Source organism: Helianthus annuus, chromosome 8 (assembly GCF_002127325.2).
Source record: "Helianthus annuus cultivar XRQ/B chromosome 8, HanXRQr2.0-SUNRISE, whole genome shotgun sequence".
NCBI classification, from domain to species: Eukaryota; Viridiplantae; Streptophyta; class Magnoliopsida; order Asterales; family Asteraceae; genus Helianthus; species Helianthus annuus.
Genome location: NC_035440.2, coordinates 156,228,520 through 156,249,186, shown reverse-complemented (window position 1 = coordinate 156,249,186; position 20,667 = coordinate 156,228,520). Strand labels below are relative to the sequence as shown.

General features: G+C 43.4%; 1 non-coding gene across 1 annotated transcript; it reads left to right on the top strand.

Annotated features, from left to right (window-relative positions):
- The first annotated feature begins 313 nt into the window (after positions 1–313).
- On the top strand, positions 314–420 carry LOC118481461. Its single transcript, XR_004865670.1, has one exon. It is a non-coding gene; the product is annotated as a small nucleolar RNA R71 (small nucleolar RNA).
- The last annotated feature ends 20,247 nt before the right edge of the window (positions 421–20,667 follow it).

Below are 20,667 nucleotides of genomic sequence, written 5' to 3'. Positions count from 1 at the left end.
TGACCCACCACACCCTTCACAAGCCATAACCGAGACTGTTTTTGTCATTTCCAATTTTTTTATCTTTGAAGAAAGGGCCTCGATTTGGGCTTGTAAAGAAGTGCTTTCATCGACCTTATGGGCGCCCGGGGCGATAGACTTATTTCCCCGGGGGGTGTGCCATTGAAAATTGGTTTGAGCAATTTCCTCAATTTGATTATATATTTCATGTGGGCGTCGATTACCTAAAAGTCCCCCGGAGCTAGAATCAAGTGTCTGCCTAGTGTGTGGCAACAATCCATTATAGAAAGTGGATACTTGTTGCCATATTGCGAGGCCGTGATGGGGACACTTGCGTAATAGCTCCTTGAACCTTTCCCAAGTTTCATATAAGGATTCCCCGTCCTCTTGTGAATATGTATTAATTTCAGTCATTAACTTAGCAGTTTTAGCGGGAGGGAAATACTTATATAGAAATTTTTGGGCTAGTTCATCCCAGGTGTTTACCGATCCAGCTGGGAGGGCATTGAGCCAAGCTTTCGCTCGGTCTTTTAGTGAGAAGGGAAACATACGGAGGCGGATGGCGTCGTTTGATGCTCCATTGATCCGAAAGGTATCACATATTTCCAAGAAATTAGTTATATGTAGATGGGGATCCTCGTCCGCAAGCCCATGGAAGGTTGCGGAGTTTTGGAGCATTTGTATCAAATGCGGCCGAAGTTCGAAGTTATTAGCTTCGACATTCGGAGCATTGATAGCGGCGCCTAGATTACCTACGGTGGGTCGTAGGTAATCCATAAGGGTACGTTGGTCCGCCATGGGAGGTGGGTCACCCGAAACCTTCTCTTGGTTTTTGGCTTTTAACCGTTTTCTGAGAAAGCGTTCGGGTTCTTCTAGTGGTTCTTTTATGTCTTTATTGGAACTGGAGCTCATACACTACGTGAGGTTGGCGTCGGGTTCCAAGTCCTGAAATAAAAACAGAAAAGAATGTTGGTCAGAAGGTTCACCACGGCCCCGTGTTTAGCAAACACGGCCCGTGGTCGGAGTTTCAGTGATTGTTTTCCAGATCCCAGTTACTGGAAGTTGGACACGGCCCCGTGTTGCACCGGCACGGCCCCGTGGTCAGCCTTCTGTAACTTGGAAAACAAAAACTGCCAGTAACGATGCTGGGCACGGCCCGTGTCCGACCAGGCACGGCCCGTGCTGAGCCCTGCAGAAGCTGAAAAACTAAGAAAAATCCTAAAAATTAAAAAGAAAAATAAAAATATGATTAGGCCGTTGATTCCTAACTTTCTTAAAATCCTTGTGTCCCCGGAAGCGGCGCCAAAAACTTGATGTGCGTGAAGTGTGTTATATTTTTGATGTATATTTAAGCCCCTTTTACACTTTTAGCCAAGTTTTAAATTTATAAAACACGATATTTACTAACACTAAACACACATATGGGCAAGTGCACCCATCGTGGACGTAGTATAGTGTTGGTAAGATACCGAGGTCGTCCAAGGACACAAGAGCTTTTAATACCGGTTTATCCTCAACGTCTAATCAAATCAAAAAGTGAGAAAAATATTTTTAACTAAGAAAATAAAAACTAACTAAATGCTGAAAAATAAAATAAAATAAAAACAGATAGACAAGATGAATCACTTGGATCCGACACGTGTATTAGTATAACCTTTGATTATTTTCGCACTTTTGCACTTGTTTAAGAGATTATCTTAGTTATTGTAGTAGGCCCCTCTTTTGAAGGCGACGTTACCCTCAACCCAGTAGTTTGAGTCAGCAAGGATACAATCCTAAAGGGTCGGATTATTGAAAGATAATGAATTAAGTTATTAATGCAAATTGTGGTAGGCCCCGCTTTCGGCGGTGACGTTACCCTCGGCTAAGTAGTCTGAGTCAGCAGGGATACACTCCTAAATAGTCGGGTTATAGTATTAATAGTAGTTAACTTATGAGGGGGTCAAAGAGTTTGGATCCCCGCCATCCAATACCTAAGGGCATTGAAGGAGATCCTACTAAATTTGACCCAGGTCCCAAGCAGGACCTCTAAACGCTAAACAAGGGCAAGACCCTTACCAAACCGTTCCCTTAACCCCCGACCAGGTAGCCAACATACCTCCATATAGACCGTGGAGATATGAATGGTGAAAATCTTTTATTTTATATAGACAGTAAAATAATGCCAAGACACCACGGACAAACGATAAGGAAAGATCACCTTCAACATAAGCAACTAGTTATTAAAGTCATTAATACAAAACCAAATAAAAAGTGCAAAAGATTAAAAATAAAAAGTATTATACTAAACACTTGTCTTCACCAAGTGATGTAAGAGACTTAGGCAAACATGGCCTTGATTGTCAAGAACTCTTACGATCAATCTTGGATCCCGAGACGACTCACACACTCTACGATGGACAATGGATGATGGTGGTGGATGATGGTGTTATGGTGGTGGTGGGTGGTGGATGAAGTGTGAGAGAGGTGGTGTGCCAAGGGATGAGATGGAATGAAACCAAGCACTCCTATTTATAGGCTGAACAGAAGGCTGGGCACAGCCCCGTGTCCGCTGGACACGCCCCCGTGCCCGTCTGACACTCTCTCTCCTCATTAATTGTAATTCGCAATTACAATTAATGCGCCTGCTGTACTTTCACCACGCCCCCGTGCCCGCTGGACACGGCCCCGTGGTGGGCAATGGAAGCTTCTATAAGTTTGTCTTTTATGCTGCTTCTTGGGCACGGCCCCGTGCTGGCTGAGCACGGGGCGTGTTCAGACTTCTGCTTTCTCTTCTTTGCCTTAGAGGATGCCGTTGAGGGTCCGGGCAGTCTACTTTTATTCCTTTTCTTGTATTTATGCTAGAATTAGTTGTCTTTTTGCTTCTTTTGTGAATTTGAGCTCATTTCATCCTGAAAATACAAAAGAAAGACAAAAACACTCTTTTTCCAACATTAGTACTTAAAAAGGGTTAGTTTTATGCCTTAATTGATGTGATTTATATGTTGTATTTTACACACATCATTCCCCATTCTGGTAAAGAACCTCTTGAAGTTCAAGGCGACAAGAGAGGTGATGTGGTGGGCATCATCTCCTTTCTTAAGGCCCGGAAATGTTGGCGAAAGGGGCACACTGCTATACTAGCCCTTGTTACTGACGCATCAACGAAAGAGAAGAGATTAGAAGATATTCCAGTTGTACGCGATTTTCCTCAAGTGTTTCCTGAAGATTTACCTAGGCTACCGCCTCATCGCCAGGTCGAATTCCAAATCGAGCTAGCTCCTGGAGCAGCACTAATAGCTCGTGCATCGTACCGCTTAGCTCCGCCAGAATTGGAAGAACTATCTGCACAGCTACAAGAACTCTTGGATAAGGGTTTCATTCATCCTACCTCTTCGCCCTGGGGAGCTCCAGTACTATTTGTGAAGAAGAAAGACGGTACCTTCAGAATGTGCATTGACTATCGTGAACTCAACAAGGTGACCGTGAAGAATCGCTATCCTCTTCCACGTATTGATGACTTATTCGACCAGTTGCAAGGGTCGAGCTACTATTCAAAGATTGATATGAGGTCAGGCTACCATCAACTGAGAGTCCGGGATGAGGACGTCTCCAAAACAGCATTTAGAACCCGCTACGGCCAATGCGAGTTTCTGGTCATGCCATTCGGGTTAACAAACGCACCAGTAGTCTTCATGGATCTTATGAATAGAGTGTGCAAACCGTACTTGGACAAGTTTGTTATAGTTTTCATCGACGACATACTGATCTATTCTAAGAGTCAGGAGGAACACGAGCACCATCTCCGACTTATTTTGGAACTTCTTCGTACAGAGCAACTATATGCCAAGTTCTCGTAATGCGACTTCTGGCTCCGTGAAGTCCACTTTCTAGGCCACGTGGTAAACAAGGATGGGATTCATGTTGATCCATCCAAGGTAGACTCGATCAAGAACTGGCCTGCACCACGTACACCAACAGAAATCCGCCAATTCTTGGGTTTGGCGGGCTATTACAGAAGATTCATCAAGGATTTCTCCAAGATTGCGCAACCTCTCACCACACTAACTCAGAAAGGTGTCACCTATCGTTGGCGTGATGCTCAAGAAACGGCGTTTCAGCACCTAAAGGATAGACTTTGTAGCGCACCTATCCTCTCATTGCCTGAAGGCACAGACGATTTTGTGGTTTATTGCGACGCATCCATTCAGGGTCTTGGATGTGTGTTGATGCAACGTGACAAGGTCATTGCTTATGCGTCACGTCAACTTAAAGTTCACGAAAGGAATTACACCACACACGACTTGGATGTCACACCCCCAAAATCCACCCGCGGAGTACCACCGCTTGGGTGCGTGACTGACCAGGATCAAGCCATCAATCATATCAAACATAGCATTTAATATAAAAGTAAATAACGTAAGTCACCATGACATGATTGATATTTCAAAACCCAATACTGTTTTAAGTAGCGGAAGCAATGTAAAGTAAACCCAAATAATGTTATAAGTTCAATAATGTTCATGATCCATCTGCCACAACGACCTGCTCCTTCCTTGTGCAAGCTCCATAAAGTACCTAAGGTCCTGCAAGGCATGCAGCAAATAATCAACAAACTAGTTGAGCGAGTTCACAGAAAGTAAGTTCATAACATGCATAAGTATAGCTAGTGGGGGCTTCCCATACTAGTGTGTACTAAAGGTGGGGGCTTCCCATGTTCATCCTGGCTAATGAGGGCTTCTCATTAACGGTACTTACTAGACTAACTTCCGACCATGTGTTCTTCTTTACCGAGAACAGGAAAACGTACAGGGTCACGTAGGCTTTACGTGACGTGCCCTTCCCCGAGGACAGTGGTACGCGTGGGGGCTACGTGGGCTTTACGCAGCGTGGCCTTCCGACCTGGAAGCCAATAGATGGTATTGGGTTACGTAGGTTTTACGTAACGTGTCCTCCCGACCCGGGAGACATACGGCAAATAAACTGGGTTACGTAGGCTTTACGTAACGTGTCCTGACTAACCTGAGGACGATGGTCTATAGTCTGGTATATGCGTAAGTACGAGTAACTCCTTTTACAATAACATATCCAACCCAATTCCCAACCCGGGAATCCCATGCCTTGGCTGTGTGAACTCACCTTGGTTTGCTCGGCAGATACACAGAAAGTACAAGTAGCAAGTAAATGGTCACTCACGTCCTATCATGGTTATTATACGAGTCAGGTTCGTATACAGCACGTATATAGAAATCACGTATAGTCATGGCAAACATGTACGCACGTAAGCAAATAAGACATAGCATGCGTGATCCAATTGTCTAAGTCCAACAATACCCGGCCCAATGACAAAACAGTCCAGATTCTAATCGGCCCAAATAGCACATACGTACAAGTCCATTAATAAACAGCCCATAAATCAAATCATTGGGCCCGTGACAGTGAAGGCCCAATAGTGTGCATGTGCAACGATGGTCTCGACTCGCAACGGGGTTACGAGTCGCAACGAGGATCTCGAGTCGAAACGGCTGAATGCGAGTCGCAACGGACAGTCTCGGCCCATCATGGTTTGGTTACGAGTCGCAATCTGACTCGCAACCGTGGTTGCGATTCGTGCGGTTTGGTCTCGAGTGGGGGTTCCGACTCGCAATCCGAGTCGCAACCGGACGTGTAACTGATTTCCCATACTTTTAGTCAATTAAATCCCGTGATTTCAGCTAACAGTTTGGTCAGTTTCGGTAACCAGATCAATTAACATAATTTCCAACAATTCATTAGCATGATATCGATCAAATAGGATAATTGCAACACAAATTCATAAGAACCCTAATTAATTCCATATGAACAATATTAACAATTCGCATGATCCGGTCCGATTACTAGCATACACGTTAACTCAACAATTTAGCATAACATCCATATATGAACACACATCAGTCGATTAGCACACGTACAATCTGATATCATCATCTAAATAATCCGATTCACAACAAACATGAAGCCGATTACATTTATCAACATTCAACCCGATTCCTAACATATTATCTTGTAACCACTATTGTTCATCATACAATTCCAACCGGATAACATCATGTAACACGTATAGCACAACAGAAATCACAAATCCAAAGGTAATACACTAACCGATTACAAGTGAGGTGTGTGATCCGGACAAGAGGGTGATCGGATGGCCTTGTGCCGTCGGTTCCTAAACAAGCCGAGAGAGAGAGACGAGATGGAGGAGCTAGGGTTATGTGTGTGTGTTTGTGATTTGCAAAAGTGGTAAAACAAAACCCCTAACTCGGTTTTGTGTGTTGCGAGTGGGGAGTGGGCCGAGCCCACTCGGTTACCTAATGGACCGAATGTAAGGTGTAAAGCCCAAAGGCTTGTGTGACCGGTTTATCGTGTGCAGTTTGGGTTCGGTTCAATTAACATACAACGTATATCACACAATACACATAACGACATCTCATAAATCACGTAATATTCATTAGCTCAAAGTGTCACATAAACACGTAACGTTACATCAAAGCGAGTCGAAAGTTCGAGTTGTCACATTATCCCCAACTAATTGGAAATTTCGTCCCGAAATTTTGGTATGCACTCACTGAGGAAGCTAGGTAAACTGTATTGTTCACTGATTTTCCTGGGGTGTCACATCCTCCCCCCGTTGATCTGGAATTTCGTCCCGAAATTCCGAAGTAGTAGCTTCAGCCTCAGTAGTGGTTGCCTTGTTCCCGAATAACTGGGGGTACTTTTCTGTCATCCTGTCTTCGCGTTCCCAGGTGTACTCTGGGCCACGTTTGGAGTTCCAACGAACTCGGACAAGAGGGATTCTCTTGTGTTTGAGGACCTTCACATCCCGGTCTGTGATTTCAACTGGTTCCTCAACGAACTGTAACCGCTCGTCGATAGTGAGTTCCTTAAAAGGAATGATAAGATTTTCATCTGATAGGCACTTCTTTAGGTTCGATACGTGAAAGACATTGTGAACTGCCCCGAGTTCAGCTGGTAATTTCAACTTGTAGGCTACCTTGCCAATCTTTTCTATAATTTCGAATGGTCCGACGTATCGCGGATTCAGTTTACCCCGTTTGCCAAAACGAACCACACCCTTCCAGGGTGAAACTTTCTATAAAACCCGGTCCCCGACCTCAAATTCCAATGGCTTTCTACGCTTGTCTGCGTAGGCTTTCTGACGGTCGCGTGCTGCCGCCATGCGTTGTCGTATTTGTGCAATCTTTTCTGTGGCGTCCACAACAATCTCTGGACCCGTGATCTGACTATCTCCCACCTCTGCCCAGCAGAGAGGTGACCGGCATTTACGCCCGTACAATGCCTCGAATGGAGCGGCTTGAATGCTGGTATGGTAACTATTATTATATGAGAACTCCACCAAAGGGAGATGCTTTTCCCAGCCGTTGCCGAAGTCTATGACGCATGCCCGAAGCATGTCTTCAAGAGTTTGGATCGTTCGCTCAGACTGCCCATCCGTCTGAGGGTGATAAGCTGTGCTCATGCCTAATCGTGAGCCGAAGGATTTGTGCATCGCTTGCCAAAGCTCTGACGTGAATCGTGCATCGCGATCCGAAATAATAGAAGTGGGCACTCCGTGCCTCGAAACAACTTCTTTAAGATAGACGTCTGCGAGTGTAGAAAACTTGTCCGTTTCTTTGATAGCCAAGAAGTGAGCAGACTTTGTGAGTCGATCAACGATCACCCAAATAGTGTCATTCCCACGCTGGGATCTAGGTAAGCCCGTAACGAAATCCATGGAAATTTCTTCCCATTTCCACTGCGGTATCTTAGGCTGCTGAAGTAGACCAGCTGGTTTCTGATATTCAACCTTGACTCTCGCACAGGTTAAGCATTTTCCAACGTACGTAGCGATGTGAGCCTTCATACTAGGCCACCAATAAGTAGTGCTGATGTCGTGGTACATTTTATCCGCCCCTGGATGTACCGAATAGCGAGACTTGTGAGCTTCATCCATTACAAGCTCGCGTAAACCGCCATAAAGTGGGACCCAAATACGCCCCGTTACATAGTAGGCGCCGTCTTCCTTTTGTTCCATGCGTTGCCTTGAGCCGCGTAAGGCTTCAGCTTTGACGTTTTCGGGTTTCAGTGCTTCTAACTGAGCAGCTCGTATCTGTGCAGGAAGACTGGACTGAATAGTAAGCTGTAGCGCTCGCACGCGCTTCGGTAGAGTGTCTTTCCGACTGAGGGCATCAGCCACAACATTGGCCTTGCCTGGGTGATACTTGATGGCGCATTCGTAGTCGTTCAGAAGTTCAACCCATCTCCGTTGACGCATATTCAAATCCTTTTGCTTAAGAATATGCTCGAGACTCCTGTGATCGGTGTAAATTGTGCACTTGGTACCGTACAGGTAGTGTCGCCATATCTTAAGCGCGAAAACAACAGCTCCCAGCTCTAAATCGTGCGTCGAGTAGTTCCGTTCATGAATCTTGAGTCGTCGCGAAGCGTAGGCAATAACTTTATCACGCTGCAGCAATACACAACCAAGCCCCTGTATCGATGCATCACACAAGACCACGAAATCGTCGGTGCCCTCTGGCAATGAGAGAATAGGTGCGCTGCAAAGCCTATCTTTTAGGTACTGGAAAGCAGTTTCCTGCGTGTTGCCCCATCGGTAGGCGACACCCTTCTGTGTCAATAGTGTAAGTGGCTGAGCGACTTTCGAGAAATCCTTGATAAATCGTCTGTAGTAACCCGCCAAACCCAAGAGTTGGCGTATTTCCGTTGGTGTACGTGGTGCAGACCAGTTCCTGATCGAACATTGTCTAGATAGGGTTTGCACACCCTGTTCATAAAATCCATGAAAACTGCAGGTGCGTTCGTAAGCCCGAATGGTATGACAAGGAACTCGAAATGGCCGTAGCGAGTTCTGAATGCTGTCTTGGAGACGTCCTCATCCTGGACTCTCAGCTGATAATAACCAGACCTTAGATCAACCTTGGAGTGGTAACTCGACCTTTGCAACTGGTCGAATAAGTCGTCAATGCGCGAAAGAGGATAACGGTTCTTCGCTTTGACCTTGTTCAGTTCACGGTAATCAATTTCACATCCTGAAGGTGCCATCCTTCTTTTTACCAGTAATTGGTATCTAATAGTTCTTGTAGCTCCCCAAGGCGAAGAGATAGGTCGGATAAATCCCTTATCCAAGATTCCTGGTAGCTGCGTCGATAGTTTTTCCGATTCTGGTGGAGCTAAGCGATACGGTGCTCGAGCTATGGGTGCTGCTCCTGGAGCGAGCTCGATTTGAAATTCGTCCTGATGATGCGGCGGTAGACCAGGTAAATCCTTGCGAGACACCTGAGGAAAGTCGCGTACAACTGAATGGTCTTCCAACTTCTTTTCTTTCGCTGATGTGTCAGTAACGAGAGCCAAAATTGCGGTGTGGCCCTTCCGCAAACATTTCTGAGCCTTCAAGAAAGAGGTGATGCCAACCACGGCACCACTCTTGTCGCCTTGAACTTCGAGAGGTTCTTGACCAGAACGAGGGATGCAAACAATCTTTTCTTTGCATAGGATTTCTGCTTGCTGTTGCTGCTGGCGATTTCCGTGGGCTCCTGAATCCTTAGCTTCTGCTGTGCTCTGGCTATCACTATTCTTGTGCTGCTGCTGTGCTTGAGACCGAACGGTAGCTGAACCCTTGCTGGAATACCCATCCTATTTCCGCTTGTTGTCACTAGGAGTAGCGGGAGTAGCAGAAGTGGTAGCGGTAGTAATAGCGCTGATACAACTAGGCAACATGTTCTGTTCCACTGCCTGATCCGTGAGGCGATTAGCAAGACGCTGAATGTCTTGGATATTGTTGTGGTTAGCCGATGAAGCATGGCTCTGAATCTCTGAGGCTAGACCCTTGAGGTACAATTCGATGCGCTTGCTTGGAGGGTCCACCATGGTTGGACACAAGATGACCAGTTCGTTCGACTGTTTCGTATAAGCTTAAAGTTCTGACCCCGTCATTTTCCAATGGTAGAGCTCCACTCCCAACTTGTGGATGTCATCACGCGTGTAGTATTCCCTTATAATGCGTTCTTTGAATTCGGTCCATGGGGTGGCGTTAGCAGCTGCCAACCCTAGTATCCGTACTTGCGCGTTCCACCAGATTAGCGCGATTTCTTCCAAAGTACCAGGGACGTACTTGACCCTGCGAGTCTCAGGGCATTCACACATCCCGAATACTAACTCGAGCTTCCCAAACCAATGGAGTAGTCCCACTGCTCCTTCTGTGCCACTGAATGTGCTTGGACGACAGTCCATGAAGTTCTTGAATGTGTAGACAGGTTGCTGTGCGTTCTGACCCGTTGCGCGAGAAAGATAGGTCAAGGTTAAGCGCGAGAGTTGGGTCACGAGAGTAGGATCTAACATCCTAGAATAGATCTGTAATAGCAGGTTATACCTCCTGCTTGTGCGGCTGCAAGCGCCGCAGCAACTTGTTTGTTAATAAGAGCCGCCAACTGGGCTTGAGTCATGTCAACACGTCCAGACATGATCGAACGGCAAAGGTAGCATAAGTATGAATGGTTCGCGAGTAGGGCGATGACAGAAAAGTGTAGGCACATAGGTGTTCTTAAGCAGTAACAAGTAGTGAGCAAAGTAATGTAAGCATACTACGAGCAAAGTTCTATGCAATTCTAGCATGTAGGCAATAAACATAAACCTTATTACCTAGGATGTCGAGTCTTGCACGTGGAGCGAAGCGTCGTTGTGGATCGTTGAGAGCACTGTTCTGGTTATAGTCCGGTTTTAATAAAAACGTTTTCCCATATTAAAACCAAGTTCTCTATAACCAATGGCTCTGATACCAATCTGTCACACCCCCAAAATCCACCCGCGGAGTACCACCGCTTGGGTGCGTGACTGACCAGGATCAAGCCATCAATCATATCAAACATAGCATTTAATATAAAAGTAAATAACGTAAGTCACCATGACATGATTGATATTTCAAAACCCAATACTGTTTTAAGTAGCGGAAGCAATGTAAAGTAAACCCAAATAATGTTATAAGTTCAATAATGTTCATGATCCATCTGCCACAACGACCTGCTCCTTCCTTGTGCAAGCTCCATAAAGTACCTAAGGTCCTGCAAGGCATGCAGCAAATAATCAACAAACTAGTTGAGCGAGTTCACAGAAAGTAAGTTCATAACATGCATAAGTATAGCTAGTGGGGGCTTCCCATACTAGTGTGTACTAAAGGTGGGGGCTTCCCATGTTCATCCTGGCTAATGAGGGCTTCTCATTAACGGTACTTACTAGACTAACTTCCGACCATGTGTTCTTCTTTACCGAGAACAGGAAAACGTACAGGGTCACGTAGGCTTTACGTGACGTGCCCTTCCCCGAGGACAGTGGTACGCGTGGGGGCTACGTGGGCTTTACGCAGTGTGGCCTTCCGACCTGGAAGCCAATAGATGGTATTGGGTTACGTAGGTTTTACGTAACGTGTCCTCCCGACCCGGGAGACATACGGCAAATAAACTGGGTTACGTAGGCTTTACGTAACGTGTCCTGACTAACCTGAGGACGATGGTCTATAGTCTGGTATATGCGTAAGTACGAGTAACTCCTTTTACAATAACATATCCAACCCAATTCCCAACCCGGGAATCCCATGCCTTGGCTGTGTGAACTCACCTTGGTTTGCTCGGCAGATACACAGAAAGTACAAGTAGCAAGTAAATGGTCACTCACGTCCTATCATGGTTATTATACGAGTCAGGTTCGTATACAGCACGTATATAGAAATCACGTATAGTCATGGCAAACATGTACGCACGTAAGCAAATAAGACATAGCATGCGTGATCCAATTGTCTAAGTCCAACAATACCCGGCCCAATGACAAAACAGTCCAGATTCTAATCGGCCCAAATAGCACATACGTACAAGTCCATTAATAAACAGCCCATAAATCAAATCATTGGGCCCGTGACAGTGAAGGCCCAATAGTGTGCATGTGCAACGATGGTCTCGACTCGCAACGGGGTTACGAGTCGCAACGAGGATCTCGAGTCGAAACGGCTGAATGCGAGTCGCAACGGACAGTCTCGGCCCATCATGGTTTGGTTACGAGTCGCAATCTGACTCGCAACCGTGGTTGCGATTCGTGCGGTTTGGTCTCGAGTGGGGGTTCCGACTCGCAATCCGAGTCGCAACCGGACGTGTAACTGATTTCCCATACTTTTAGTCAATTAAATCCCGTGATTTCAGCTAACAGTTTGGTCAGTTTCGGTAACCAGATCAATTAACATAATTTCCAACAATTCATTAGCATGATATCGATCAAATAGGATAATTGCAACACAAATTCATAAGAACCCTAATTAATTCCATATGAACAATATTAACAATTCGCATGATCCGGTCCGATTACTAGCATACACGTTAACTCAACAATTTAGCATAACATCCATATATGAACACACATCAGTCGATTAGCACACGTACAATCTGATATCATCATCTAAATAATCCGATTCACAACAAACATGAAGCCGATTACATTTATCAACATTCAACCCGATTCCTAACATATTATCTTGTAACCACTATTGTTCATCATACAATTCCAACCGGATAACATCATGTAACACGTATAGCACAACAGAAATCACAAATCCAAAGGTAATACACTAACCGATTACAAGTGAGGTGTGTGATCCGGACAAGAGGGTGATCGGATGGCCTTGTGCCGTCGGTTCCTAAACAAGCCGAGAGAGAGAGACGAGATGGAGGAGCTAGGGTTATGTGTGTGTGTTTGTGATTTGCAAAAGTGGTAAAACAAAACCCCTAACTCGGTTTTGTGTGTTGCGAGTGGGGAGTGGGCCGAGCCCACTCGGTTACCTAATGGACCGAATGTAAGGTGTAAAGCCCAAAGGCTTGTGTGACCGGTTTATCGTGTGCAGTTTGGGTTCGGTTCAATTAACATACAACGTATATCACACAATACACATAACGACATCTCATAAATCACGTAATATTCATTAGCTCAAAGTGTCACATAAACACGTAACGTTACATCAAAGCGAGTCGAAAGTTCGAGTTGTCACATTGGAGCTGGGAGTTGTTATTTTCGCGCTTAAGATATGGAGACATTATCTGTACGGTACCAAGTGCACCATCTACACCGATCACAGGAGTCTCGAGCATATCTTCAAGCAAAAGGAGTTGAACATGCGACAACGTAGATGGGTCGAGCTTTTGAATGATTACGAATGCGCCATCAAGTACCATCTGGGTAAAGCCAATGTTGTGGCCGACGCCCTCAGTCGAAAGGATACTACACCTAGGCGTGTACGAGCGTTGCAACTCACTATTCAGTCTAGTCTTCCTTCTCAGATACGAGATGCTCAGGTAGAAGCATTGAAACCAGAAAACGTCAAGGCTGAAGCCTTACGCGGCTCAAGGCAACGGTTAGAACAAAAGGAAGACGGCGCCTACTATGTAACAGGACGCATTTGGGTCCCATATTATGGAGACTTACGCGAGCTGGTGATGGATGAAGCACATAAGTCTCGCTACTCAGTACATTTGGGTTCGGATAAGATGTACCACGATCTCCGAACTACGTATTGGTGGCCTAGCATGAAAGCCCACATAGCAACTTACGTCAGCAAGTGCTTGACTTGTGCGAGAGTCAAGACAGAATACTAGAAACCATCGGGCCTACTCCAGCAACCAAAAATACCACAATGGAAATGGGCTGAAATTTCCATGGATTTTGTTACTGGTCTGCCTAGATCTCAACGTGGGAATGATCCTATTTGGGTGATCGTGGATCGACTCACTAAGTCTGCACACTTCTTGGCTATCAAGGAAACAGACAAGTTCTCTACTTTAGCAGACATTTACTTAAAAGAAGTGGTTTCGAGGCACGGGGTGCCCACCTCTATTATTTTTGATCGTGATGCACGTTTTACTTCAGAACTGTGGCAAGCAATGCACAAATCTTTTGGCTCTCGATTGGACATGAGCACAACTTATCACCCTCAAACGGATGGGCAGTCTGAGCGCACTATTTAAACTCTAGAAGACATGCTACGTGCATGTGTAATCGATTTCGGCAACAGCTGGGAAAAACATCTCCCGTTAGTGGAGATTTCGTATAACAATAGCTACCACACCAGCATCCAAGCTGCTCCACTTGAGGCATTATACGGGCGTAAATGCCGATCACCTCTTTGTTGGGCAGAGGTGGGTGATAGTCAGATCACGGGTCCAGAACTTGTAGTAGATGCAACGGAAAGAATTGCTCAGATACGACAATGAATGGCGGCCGCTCATGACCGTCAGAAAAGCTACGCTGATAAGCGCAGGAAACCACTCGAGTTCCAGGTTGGGGATCGAGTGCTACTCAAAGTCTCACCATGGAAAGGTGTAGTTCGTTTTGGCAAACGAGGTAAACTTAACCCACGTTACGTTGGACCATTCGAAATCATCGAGAAAATACGCAAAGTGGCCTACAAACAGGACCTACCAGCAGAACTCGGTGGAGTTCACAACGTTTTCCACGTGTCGAATCTGAAGAAGTGTTTGTCAGATGAGACCCTCATAGTTCCTTTGAAGGAGCTCACTATCGACGATCAGCTGCGATTTGTCGAAGAACCAGTTGAAATCGCGGACCAAGATGTTAAGGTCCTCATGCACACCAGAATACACCTTGTTCGAGTTCGTTGGAACTCCCGTTGTGGCCCAGAGTTCACCTGGGAACGAGAAGACCAAATGAAACTCAAGTATCCCCAATTGTTCGCAAACAGTACAACCACTACTGAGACTGAAGCTACTGCGGAATTTCGGGATGAAATTCCAAACCAACGGGGGAAGGATGTGACACCCCAGGAAAACCATGCAACTTAACTAGCTTCCTCAGTGAGTACATACCAAATTTCGGGACGAAATTTCTTTCAACTTGGGGATAATTTGACAACTCGTATTTCGAACCTATCTTTGTGTTTAATGTAACGTATGTGAACCCTATGTGATTATTTGAAGCTTAATGATTAATGAAATGTTATGTTTGATATCGCACAACTCTAACTCGATCGCACAAGCCCATTCGGGCCACACTCTTTGCATCCGAAACCAATGGGCAGCCCAAGTTTGGGTTCGGCTCACTCCTTCATACGCATACACATACCTTAGGGAGTTTTGTTTCTCATTTGTTGCAAAATAAGAAAACACACAAAACCCTACTCGCTCTCTTTCCCTCTCTCGAAGCCAACGGCAACACACCCCCATCTCTTGAAGCTTTCTTGTTCGAATCATCCTTGTTCCACCTTCTAATCGGTTAGTGTTTGTGATTATCAGTTGTATGTTTGATGATGTTATGATCTATGTGTATTACATGATGATTTAGTGATATCTTGTGATTGAACATGACATAAATTGTTAAATCTTAGTGTTCATGAAATCGACTACATGTGTGTAGTTGATAATATTCATATTAAGCGGATTTGCATATTATTGATCTAGAACCGAATGCTTGTTAATCGGCTGTTAGAATGATTTATTGTGTTGTCATGATAGGATGTATGCTAGTATTCAAGAACATGAGCCAGGTTAATGTTATAATCGTTGTTATGTTTTGTATATGATTAGGGTTCATAGAGATTTGATACTAAAAACCCTTGTTTGATCGATTAGTTGTTTGGTTTGGAAACGGTTAGTTGTTGATTGATAATGTCATAAATGGAAACCACATAATTGATTAATTGTTGACTAAATCGGATAATGGAAACAATGTAACTGATTAGCATAATTTTCGGATAATAAAACAAATCACACAAGCTCCCAATCGCACAAGATCAGATCACACAATATCTGATCTGATCGCACAAGAGCTAATCGCACAAGCTAGGTACAACCATCTATGCTCAGGGTACTGTTTAGTTATGCATGATCGCACAAGACCTTGTGGATCACACAAGACAGTGTCGATCGCACAAGGCTTGGGCCACACACAAACATTTGGACTGTTGGGCCTTAAAGCCCAATATCCACTCGCATAAGCTGAACTGGATCGCACAAGATCATTGATGTCATTATTTGGGCCGAGTATGCTGTGGACTTCTTAATTGTTGGGTTTCAACTACCCACTCGCACAAGATGTTATTGGGCTTACATTGTTACCTCAGCCCAATACATCCTGATCGCACAAGTACGGATATATTATGACTGTTAAGGTGTTACCATGAGCAATACGTGTTCATAACCTGCTAACTTATGCGTAAACTTATGTGCATCATTTGAAACCAAAACCTGACTTGTATGGTAACCATGTTAGGACGTGGTTGACCACATATAGCTCAAGTAACCTTTTCGTGTATCTGCCGAGCAAACCAAGGTGAGTTCACACTCTTTCCAAGGCATGGGATTCCCAAGGATTGGGAATGGGTAAATGAACTAAACGGTAATTACAACCATCCTCTGGGAGTAGGATGCCTAGTATACACACTGGACCAAACCTCTATCATTGAAGTCCCTCACTTTATCGACTTAATCGCCGAGGCCTATGGCGGGCAGGTCATTAGTTAATAGCGCTATTAGGTTTAACAAACCTCACACCGTGTCGTTCGAACGGGCATGTACTAATGGACTATGGGCAAAGGGTCAATGCTGATAGACATTGACTTAGGGCACCTCTTACATTTTCGTAGTAGTCGATACACACGGTCTAGTAACACATGGGAAGCCCGCACTAATCTTCGCACACATGTCTGGGAGACCGCGATACGCATTAATACGATACATGGTTTACAAAACAAACATATGAGTTACGAAACAAATACTATAACTAAACAACCAACTGCGAACTCGCTCAACTTTGTTGTTGACTCGTTCTTACATGTTTTGCAGGTCGTTAGCTACTCATGGAGCTTGCACAGGGAGGCGCGATCATTGTGGGACATGGCAGTGTGTGCCATGTTAAAAACATTACCTTATTCTATACTTGATACTTACATTGGGTTTTACAATTATGCTTCCGCTAAACACTTAACTACGTTTTTGATTTCGAACACCTTTCATATTGTGTGGCTGAATTCTTATTTATTACTTGTTATGTTCAATATGATTGGTGGCTTGATCCTGGTCAGTCACGCCTCCAGGCGGTGATACTCCGCGTGTGGATTTTGGGCGTGTGACACAATTGACTAGTCTCAACTTTTCACACATCAACTCATGTTGAGCAATGCATAAACCCTTTGTAAAAATATATGCCAATCGATTCTCATAATCAACCTTTTCAGGTATGACTATACCAGCTGCAACCTTTTTCCTCAGAAAATGTAAATCAACTTCAAAGTGTTTGGTTCATTCATGGAAAACATGATTTTCTGCTATAGATATAGCAGATTGACTATCACAAAACACTTTAACCTTTAATTTCTTCAAAACATTAACAATCCATAACAACTCACAAGTAGCAGAGCACATAGTTCTGTACTCTGCCTCTGCAGTTGATTTGGACACTCTACTTTGGTTTTTACTTTTCTAGGAGATTAACGAATCTCCTAAGAAAATGCAAAAACCAATCACTGACCTTCTAGTGACCTAGCACTTAGCCCAGTCCGAGTCTACAAAACACTTTAACTTAAAACGTTCACCTTTCCTAAAAATTAAGATACCTCAAAAGTCTTAAAGCAATTTGCAAATGTGACTCTAAAGGAGCATGCATAAACTGACTCAGATATTGAACAACACAACTTATATCTGGTCTGGTTAAGGAAAGGTAAATCAACATTCCAATAAGTTTTTGATAACCTGTTTTATTTTTTACCTTTTCCTGATCTTTATTAGTTTTGCAGTGACAATATGACTTTGTTCAATAGGTGTATGTACTGGTTTACAACCCAAGTAACCAAATTCATTCAATAATTCCAAACAATATTTTCTTTGATTTAAACATATCTCAGATTTCTCATAAATCGCTTCTATTCCTAAAAATACTTTAATAAACCTAAATCATTAATCTGAAAATTTTCACTTAACAACTTCTTTATTTTATTTATTTCTTCATTATTATTTACTATCATAACTATATCAACAACATAAACAAGCAACACAACAAATACAGTATTCTAAGATAAGATAAACATTGAATGGTCACACACATTGTTGGTTCATATGTCTGTCGACTTCGTCTTGTATCGAATCTTGTAAATAGAATGATAGATCAGGGTACGAAATTCAAGAAAATTGTAAAACATATGGGATGTGTCCATTTCGCACGAAATGGATCAGGTCCATTTCATGCGAAATGCCTCACCTATAAATACCTGCCTTGTCATTTCGTTTGTAACAGTTCTGATTCCGGTACCGAGGTGCTGCCGAAGTGTCTACTGCCTGTAAAACGTTGTTATATCAATATTCAAGACAGTTAAAGTGATTCTCTCTGTAAATCAAGCTGATTCAAATTCGATACGTTTGTTTCCGCCTCTCGTATTGATTAGAACTCTTCTGAACGACTCGTTTTGGTCGTGCAAACGATCCTACATGTGGTATCAGAGCTCAGGAGGAAGAGTTCTTACCAAATCCGCTTAATTTCACCAACATTTCTGACTTCTACTCATTCTTCTTCACATTTTTCAAAATTTAACAAGATTTTACAGTTAAAATGGATTGAATTTCACATATAACATGCGTAATACTATTTTAATCAATCCTTGAAAGAATCGGACCTAAAATCGACCTAAATCTTTATCAATTGTGCCAAAATCATGTCCGAGTGTATGACGTCAGCACCATTTCGCACGAAATAGCTCATTTCGTGTGAAATCATACCCATTTCGAATGGTTTGGACACTATAGATTGCATTTCGCACGAATTGGAACCCCATTTCGCTCCAAAGTGTCATTTCGCTTGAAAGGAATCTTCATTTCGCACCAAATCTCCAATCCGCTTGAAAGTTGCTATTTCGCTTGAAAGGAACTCCATTTCACACGAAATGGTATGTTAGAGAATCATTTCGCTTGAAATTGTCCATTTTGCACCAAAGGCATTTTGCACCAAAGTCAGTTCGTTTGAAATCCATTTCGTTTGAACTTCCATTTCGCTTGAACATTGTGATTTTGTGAACTTTCAACACCCAAACATGGAAGAAGAGTTTTACAATGCATTTGCTACTCCAGTTGCTCCAGTTACAGTTGCTGAGACTCTTGAAATTGAAAATGAAACGAGAACGTCTCAAAAGCTTGCTGATGCACTACCACAGAATAAATGGGGAACATATTTGTTGATTTTGAAACATATGAGAAAAATCTGAAAGCATGAGCTTGAGTAAGTTTATCCAGAAGATTGAAGAACATGAATTGGATGTTCAGAAAACTGCTATCATGAATAATCCAATGCTCAACAAGATGTTAGTCTATACTACAGAGGAAGCAAATTTGAGACTACTCCGAGTCCGAAGATTAAGACTGCTTTTAGTGCTGATGGTTCTTCTGGAACAAATGTTAGCACTACAACTCAGAGTGGTGGATTTTCATCATCGTATTCAAGTTTTGATCCGGATTTCACAACACCAAGTTCTCAATGACAGAGTTCAACAAATCTACAATGCAATGCAATGTTACATTGAATATTCAAAATGGTCAAAATCTTTCTCCAAAAGTGGCTAAGCAACACATGGCATCACTTGTTACTATATTAGAGTCTTATGAAAGCTTAGTTGCTGGAAGAATCGGAAATCCAATGCTTACTAAAGAGGATTTTGACCAGATTGATTCTGAGGAACTTGAGTTGATGGACATCAAGTGGTGTTTCGCCAGTGCTGTAAGAAGAGCAGAAAAATTCACACAAATCACCAGAAGAGATGTGACACCTGTGTCACCGCGACCATCAAACAAATACCAAGCCGATGAGATATTGTATTTCATACTTGGGATCTTGTATGAATATGTGTATCTTTTGCACATATAAATTCTTGTTCAATTTCAAACTTTACGTCTCTTTCTGGAGAATTATACGCAAACTGGTGCGTAAACGTACTCAGTTTAAATGCGACAAATACTCCGGAACATCAACATATACTTAACATACCTTAAATAACCTTCACATAACTTAGAAATAAGTTTTGAAGGCTTTGGTATGGCAAAAACAAGTTAATTCGCTTACAGGGACTAAACTTGACAAACTGCGAAAGTATGCCAATTTGAACTGTAACGAACATTCTGGAATATGTCCATAAGTTAAACATACCCTAATATCCTTTACATAGCTTAGAAATAGGCTTTGAGGGGTTTGGTATGCTAAAATAAACTTTTGGATCATTCAGGGGCTAAAAGCGTCAAAAAGTGCACAAGTTTGCACTTTCGCGCATAACTTACGTTCTGAATACATCCGGACATCCAAAAATTTATGTAAGCATCCTTATATTATGCCTTAGTGTTTGGCATGAGAAAAATCCATTCGTCGCGTCATTTGGATCGTCTTTCGCGCTTATGCGCATTCCGTCGTAATTAAGCGAACATCGCGTTCGTACGGCCAAACGAACCAACATCCGACATATTTTTGAGCATGTTTCATGTCCACAATGTTTAGGCATCATTTTAGGGCCTTAAAGTTGGCTTTACGGGCCTTAGAAGTGTCGGAAATGGCTTAAATATGCAACAGGGACCAAAACTACCATTTCTGAAAGTTTGTGCAGATCAGACATGC